Below are 8,160 nucleotides of genomic sequence, written 5' to 3' on the forward strand. Positions count from 1 at the left end.
CATCAATGTCCCAAAGGGGAGAATATCTTTCAGCACCTAGACGCAGGCTGTTTAGAAGCCGGACCCTCAGCATCTTGTAAAGTGTGCAGTCAGACCCCTTCCAGGGAATGACTGGGAGTGGGTACTTTTGCCTGCTCTGTCTGCATTGAGCCCTAGTGTGACATCTGTGGCATGTGCTTGCACGCCCATTGATAATCACTTCTTTCTTTGCTGTAGTCCTGTGGGACTCGTGAAATGCAAGCCCTGATGGTTCTCAGAGCTAGGTTATTTGAGGGCCCATCCCTCAAGTGGCAACCTTAAAAGTTGAGGTGCTAGATGTGTGGACAAGCTCCTTCCAGGGAAATGCTGGCAATTTGGCTTTATTGTTGGAGGAAGCTGGAGGCGGAAGTGTCCTTCAGCTCTTTTGGGCTCTGGAGAAGATCACAGTCAACACCTAGATGCATGCTGATTAGAAGCTAGACTGTCAGGCAGCAGATTGTAAAGTATACAGTCAAACCCCTTCCTGGGAAAGATTGGGAGATGGGCATTTTTGCCTGCTCCCTCTGCACTGAGCCCAGGGAGATAGCTGCAACAAGTGCTCACATGCCTATAACAACTGCTTTTTTGTTTGCTATGGTCCTGTGGGACTTGTGAATTCAAGACGCATTGACTTTCAGAGCTAGGTGGTTTGGGGGCCCATCCCTCAAGTGGCAGCCTTAAAAGTTGGGGCATTAGATGTGTGGTTCAAACCTTTGGCTCCTCAGGGAGAAGCTGGAAATTGGGGATTCCCTCCCGATTGTATGGTGCTGTGCTGGGAGTGGGATTTATGGTGAGAGCATGTCTCAGCCTTTCCTCCCCATTTCGATGTGGGTATTTCCTTAGTCACCCAATGTGTAAGAGTCACTCAACTAGTTTCTGGGCTTCTCTCAAAGGGAATTGCTCGGTGTGTAGCTGTATATTCAGTGCATCTATAGGAGTAAAGAAATTCAAGAGCCTCTTATGTCACCATCTTTGTCCGGAGTCTCTTTTCACTTTCTTGACGGTATTGCTTGGAACACGAAAGTTTTTAATTTTGATGTAGTCCAATTTGTCTATTTTTCTTTTGTTGCTTATGCTTTTGGTGTCATATCTAGAAACAATGGTCTAATCCAAAGTCAGAAGGTTTACTCCTATATTTTCTTCTAAGAGTTTTATAGTTACAACTCTTACATTTAGGTCTAGATCTATTTTGAGTTAATTTTTGTAAATGTTGTAAGGAAGGGGTCAAACTTCATTCTTTTGCTTGTGGAGGTCCAGTTGTTGCAGGACTATTTGTTGAAAAGAGTATTTTCCCCCCATTGAATTGTGTTGGCACCTTTGTTGAAAATCAGTTTACCATAAATGTAAGGGTTTATTTCTGGACTCTTAATTCTGTTCCATTTATCTATATGTCTATCTTTATGCCAGTACCATGCTGTAGCTTTTTAGTGAGTTTTGAAATTAGGAAGTGTTAGTCCTCCAACTTTGTTCTTTTCATGATTGTATTGGCTTTTGATCCCTTGCATTTCCATATGAATTTTAGGATCAGCTTGTCAATTTCCACAAAGAAATCAGCTGAGCTTCTAATAGGTATTGCAATAAATCTGTAGATCAGTTTGGGACGTATTACTATTTTAACAATGTTAAGTCTTCCCATCCATACACATGGGATGCCTTTCCACTTATTTAGACCTCTAATTTCTTTAAACTGTGTTTTTTAGTTTTCAGTGTACAAGTCTCACACTTCTTTTGTTAATTTTACTTCTAAGACTTTTCATCTTTTTGATACTATTGTAAATGGAATTGTTATTTTAACTTTCATATTGTACATTGCTAGTGTATAGAAATGCAATTGATTTTGTATTTGATCTTGTATCCTGCAACCTTGCTGAACTCATTTATTAATTTGAATAGTTTTTTAGTGGATTCTTTAGGACTTTCTGTATACAAGATCGTGTCATCTATGAATAAAGATAGTTTTACTTTTTCCTTTGCAATATGGTTGCCTTTTATATCTTTTTCTTGCCTAACTACTATGGCTAGAACCTCCAGTACAATGTTGAATAGAAGTAGTGAGAGTGGGCATCCTTGTCTTGTTCCTGATCTTAGGGGGAAACCATCTATTCTTTCACCATTAAGTATAATGTTAGCTGTGGGTTTTTCATAAATGGCCTTCATCATGTTGAGGAAGTTCCCCTTATATTCCTATTTTGTTGACTGTTTTTATCACAAAAGTGTGTTGGATTTTGTCAAATGCTTTTTCTGCATCTATTGAGAGGATCTTGTTGTTTTTGTCCTTTGTTATATTAATATGATGTGTTACATTGATTTTGATTTTAAATCAATCTTGTATTCCTGGGATAAATCCCACTTGGTCACGGTGTATAATCATTTTTATATATTGTTAGATTCACTTTGCTAGCATTTTGTTGAGAGTTTTAGCTTCAACATTCATAAGGGAGATTGATCTGTAGTTTTCTTTTCTTGTGATGTTTTTCTCTAGTTTTGATATCAAGTATTACTTGTCTCATAGAATGAGTTGAAAATGTACCCTCCTATTCTGTTTTTCGGAAAAGATTGTGAAGGATTGGTAATAAACTTTTACAGGTTTAGTAGAATTCTCCAGCAAAGCCATCTGGGCCTGGGATTTTCTAATTTTCTAATTAAATTATGAATTTAATTTCTTTACTTGTTACAACTCTATTAAGTTTTTCTATTTCTTTTTGAGTTAGTTTCAGTAGTTTGTGTTTCTCGAGGAATTTGTCCATTCATCTAAGTTATCTAATTTGTTGCCATACAGTTGTTAATAATATTCCCGTATAAACATTTTTATTACTGTAATGTCAGTAGTGATGGCCCCTCTTTCATTCCTAAGTGAGTAATTTGAGTTCTCTCTCTTTCTATTCTGGTCAATCCGGCTAAAGTTTTATCAATTTTGCTGATCTTTTCAAATAACCAACTTTTCATTGATTTTCCTGTAATATTTTTCTATTCTCTGTTTCATTTAATTCTACTCTAACCTTAATTATTTCCTTCTTTCTCTTTGCTTTGGGTTTAGTTTGCTCTTCTTTTTCCAGTGTCTTTAGGTGGAAGATTAGGTTATTGATAGGGGATCTTTCCTTTATAAGATAGGTGTTTACAGCCATAAACTTCCCTCTAAGCTCTGCTTTAGCTGCATCCCATTAAGTTTTTATATCTTTTGTCTTTTGATTTGTTGAGTTCGAGTTATTCGTGGAATGTTTGGGTGGAGCAACTTTAGTAGGAAGTTGAAAACAGGCCTAGAATTTGACAGAAAGTTGAAGACTAGAGATAAATGGAGATAGGAGTCATCAGTGTCCAAGTGATAGTTGGGGGGAGTGGATGAGTTTGTCCAAGGAGAGAACATGGAGTGAAAAGATAACAGGGTCAGTGATGAAACACTGTGTATCAACAACATGAATATGATGGGCAGGGGAGGAGAAGTCCAAGAAGGAGACTAGAAAGTCATCAAGAGTAGAAAGAAAGGTCCTGAGATCTTAGAGGCCAGGGCAAGAGAGAATAAGAAGCAGTTAATCTTACAAGGTCAAGTGAGATAAGACCTGAGACCATGGCATTCTCAAGTTAAAAACCACTTTCAGCAGGCCATCTGGCACAGAGTCCAGTCTATGGCAGAGGAATCAGCAGTAGCCAAGAAAGAGTAGTAAGCTAATTTTAACAATAAGTGTCTATGAAAAGGACTCGAGAGAGAGAGGAGGAGAATTAGTGTTTGGGGAATTTAAAAGTATGTTTAAAAAATCAGTCATTCATGCACATGGTGCAGATAATACAGAAGGGATACTTTTGAAATGCAACCTTCTTCTACCCAGAGGCAAACACTGATAACTGTTTCTCTGCTCAGTGTTGTGTCTCTAAGTCATATGTTTATAAAAATTCTTGATTTATCAAATTTCGATAATACCTAGTGACTTCCTGTTTTCATAGATGAGGATTTAACTCATTTACATCTGTGCCTCATCTCCCTTTTCCTCCCGATATAGTCACGTCACTATTTTAGTTCCCTACTTAGTTGCCTTTGAAACTTTTAATAATATGCTTAGAGCTCTACTTCTTATCTCATTGGCTATAGCCAGTGTCCTTTGTCTCTCCATTTTATAATATTGGGACCTCAAATGCCAGTACCCTCTCTTCATTTCCCTGTTCACCACTCTCACCTTCCTGCTTCTCTCACATGCACTTTCACATTGACCAGGTTGATAACATTTATACTCTATCTTCTAATGACAGTTCTGTCATTCCGGCTTTGTCTCCAGGTTGATCTAAAAGCTAAAACTCGATAGTGTTCATATTGCTATGACTTTGTTAACTGCAGAACCAAGTTGGGTATTAATGTGTTATTCCCTGGAGTTTCTAAGAAATTAGAACACTTCCCTTCTGTCTACCTGTTGTAATTCGAATTGATTGCCTCTGCCAGCGTCATCCAGGGACTTCTTTTCATTTCTCTGCTGAGATGTGCCGTCTGTTTCCTAGTTACCATTTCTCTTCCTCCTCCTCCTTGTTTACTCCCTCATTTTGCCAGAGCAGATCCTCTAGAAATTTTCCCAAAAGGGTATAGAAACGGTAAACTGCTGTGTCCTTGCTTTGTCTAAAAATGTCTTTATTCTAGCCTCACACTTGATTGAAGCGTCCTTAAGTATATAATTTTAGTTAGAAAATCACTTCTACTCAAAACTTAGGATGAAAACACATGTGGTGTTAATGTTGAGAATTCTGATACCAGGCTGATTGTTAATCCTTTTTAGCTGATGTGTTTTTTCTTCCTGGAAGCTTTTTGGGTCTTCTCATTGTTAAGAATAGCTGTTTGCTGGGGGCCAGCCCGGTGGCTTAGCGGTTAAGTGCCCAAGCTCGTCTACTGGCGGCCCGGGTTCAGATCCCGGGCACGCACCAATGCACCGCTTGTCCGGCCATGCTGAGGCCGTGTCCCACATACAGCAACTAGAAGGATGTGCAGCTATGACATACAACTATCTACTGGGGCTTTGGGGAAAAAAAAGGAGGATTGGCAATATATGTTAGCTCAGGGCTGATCTTCCTCACACACAAAAAAAAGAAAGCTCTTTGTGAGGTGTGCAGGTCTTTTGTTGTTTATCTTGAATATCACTGAGTAAACCCTAGTATTTTCCTTAAACTCTAGGGATGTTCTTGTGTCTCTTCTTTGATAAGTTTCTCCCTCTATTTTCTCTATTTTCTCTCTGGAACTCAGTATTTGAAGATTGAACCTCCTGGGTTGAGCCTATGTTTCTCTTAGTTTTTCTCCTATTTTCTCTGTCCCTGTGTTTTGCTGTACATTTGGGAGATTTCCTCAACTTCCAACTTTTCTATAGATGTTTACTATTTTAGTAATTGTATTTTTTAATTTCATGGGTTTTTTTTTTCTATTCCAATTATTCCTGTTACAGCATCATGTTCTAGCTTAATGAATGTAATTTCTACTTATATTTCTCTTATAGAAATAATGAGATTTGTTTTCTTAAGTTTTCTTCTGACCCCTGAATTATCTTTGTTTTTTGCTGAGGTTAGTTATTTGTTTCTTTTAAGCTGCAGGCTTACTCAACTGTCTGGTGATCCTTGATTGTTGGTTATTTTAAAGGGCTGACTGGGCACAGGACTTATTATCTGGCAGGGGAGTTGGTAGGAAGCTGCCAATATCTCCAATTTGTTCCATTTCTTTCGAGAAATATCTTCAGTTTTGTTGTTTTTTGCTGGATGATTAAACACATGGTTGCAAGCAGTTTTGTGAGCTGGAGTTTGGGAGTAGAGTGCAGGGATTTGATGGTTTTCCATTCCGCTTCTCTCTCCTGTCCTCCGTAGAACCTATAGACTCTGAACCCAAGACCTGTTCAGGACTTTGCAGTAATGTTGGCTGCCTCCTCAGTTGTAAGATCTTTGACAGATATTCTAGGCTGCAGGTTACTCCTCTCTGCTGTCATCAGTCCACTCATATTGCCTACCAGAAATTTGACGCCATCTCTTGTTCCTCAATGACCGCCATTCTGTTTATTAATATTGTGGGTTTGTACTTTTTAAATTCCTTTATTATTTTAATGAAATCTTGATGGGGAGAGGATAAATACTACCTGTGCTCATTCCACAATTTTGAACTCAAATTCTGGAGGATTTGGGGGGAAATAACTTTTTATGGGGATATAATTTCAAACTTCCAAAATCATTTTGCTCCATTTACTTTATCCTTCTCACGTGTGTGTATACCATATATACTTAATACGTACATATATATACACACGTGCCCACATTTTTTTCTGAACAATTTGAAAGTACATTAATGATATCATCCCTTTTATCCCTATATACTTCAAGTATATATTTCCTAAGAATTAGACATTCTCTTACAAAAGATAGTACAATTTTCAAAATCAGGAAAATTATTTGATATGATCCGTATTCAAATGTTGTCAATTTTCATAATAATGTTTTTTTAGCAAATTTTCCTGGTCTAGGAGCAAATTTAGGATCTCACACATTACATTTTGTTGTCATGTCTTTTTTTTTTTTTTTTTTTTTTTGGTGGGGAGGAAGATCAGCCCTGAGCTAACATCTGATGCCAATCCTCTTTTTGCTGAGGGAGACCGGCCCTGGGCTAACATCTGTGCCCATCTTCCTCCACTTTATATGGGATGCCGCCACAGCATGGCTTGACAAGCGTTGCGTTGGTGCGTGCCCGGGATCTGAACTGGCGATCCCCGGGCCGCCGCAGTGGAGCGCGCGCACTTAACCTCTTGCACCACCAGGCCCGCCCCTGTCATGTCTCTTTGATATAGAACAATTCTGCCCTCTTTCTCTTTCATAGCATTGATATTTTGAGGCCATTGTTTTGTAGAATGTTCCTTAATGTTGGATTTCTCTAACATTTACTTATGATTCAATTCAGTTGTGCAGTTTGGGCAGGAATACCACATGAGTGATGTTTAATTCTCAGTATGTCCTCCTATCAGGAGCCACACGATGCCGGTCGTTGCATTGCTGGTGATGTTAACTTTGATCACTTGTTTAAGTTGGTGTCTGCCGGGTTTCTCCGCTATGAAGCTACTATTTTTTCCTTTGTAAGTTATAAGCTATTTGTGGGGAGATCAGGGGTTTTAAGCGTGGAGAAGCTTTGAGCATATTTGAGGAGGCAGGAGCCAGTGGAGAAGCAGAGTTAGGGAAGAGAATTGGAAGCATGGGATCCTGGAGGTGGGGAAAAAGTGGTGCCCTTGTGAGTGAATGCTCCTGCTAAAAGTATAATACAAAACAGTAGCAATCCTAAGACCAGGCAGGTCTTAGGATTATTCGCCAAGGACTACAGATCTGATTCACATTACTTTATTTCAGTGCCTTTCAAATCTAGTGCTCCCTCTAAAACTGGTAACAGGGGTTGTTACTGAGGAGAAGAATCGAACAGGTAAGGGATAAGGGGCTAATTTTCATTCTATGATTTTGTGTAACATTTGGATGATGAGCCTTTTGGTTACATTACCTATTATAAACTTCAAATTTAAAAAGAAAACTTTTCCAATCATTCCAATGATTTCTTCTCTCTACAAGTTCAATTTGGCCAAGGAAATCAGTATTAATATGGTGTTTGTGGTTGATGGTTACTTGAGTGTCTACATATGTAAAATTTTTCAGGCTGTGTGGTTAAGATTTATGTACTTTTATATACCATCAATCACTCATATAAGGAAACAGACCCTTATTATCCTCTCTCTTTAAAATAATTCTTTTCTTGCTATCTGTGATATTATAATTATAATGAGAAATATATATTTGGTCTTATGTCCCTTTTCCAGCACAGAGCTCCTAAAACCCTTGGCATTTCCTAAGCGATGAGAATGATAAAGGTGTCTTTGTTATGTTAATGAGGTGACTTTTCGAATGCCCCTAAGTCACAACCTTGAATAGAGGTCTGGAACTTTCAGTCCCACCCCCAGACCTCAGGGGAGGGGAGAGGGGCTGGAGATTGAGTTCAATTGCCAATGGCCAATGATTTAATCAATCATGCCTATGTAATGAAGCCTCCATAAAAACCCACAAGGACAGGGTTCGAAGGGCTTCCGGGTTGGTGAACACGTGGAGATGTGGGGAGAGTGGTGCGTCTGAAGAGGGCATGGAAGCTCTGCGCCCTTTCCC

The sequence above is a fragment of the Diceros bicornis genome, chromosome X, assembly GCF_020826845.1.
Source record: "Diceros bicornis minor isolate mBicDic1 chromosome X, mDicBic1.mat.cur, whole genome shotgun sequence".
Lineage (NCBI taxonomy): Eukaryota > Metazoa > Chordata > Mammalia > Perissodactyla > Rhinocerotidae > Diceros > Diceros bicornis.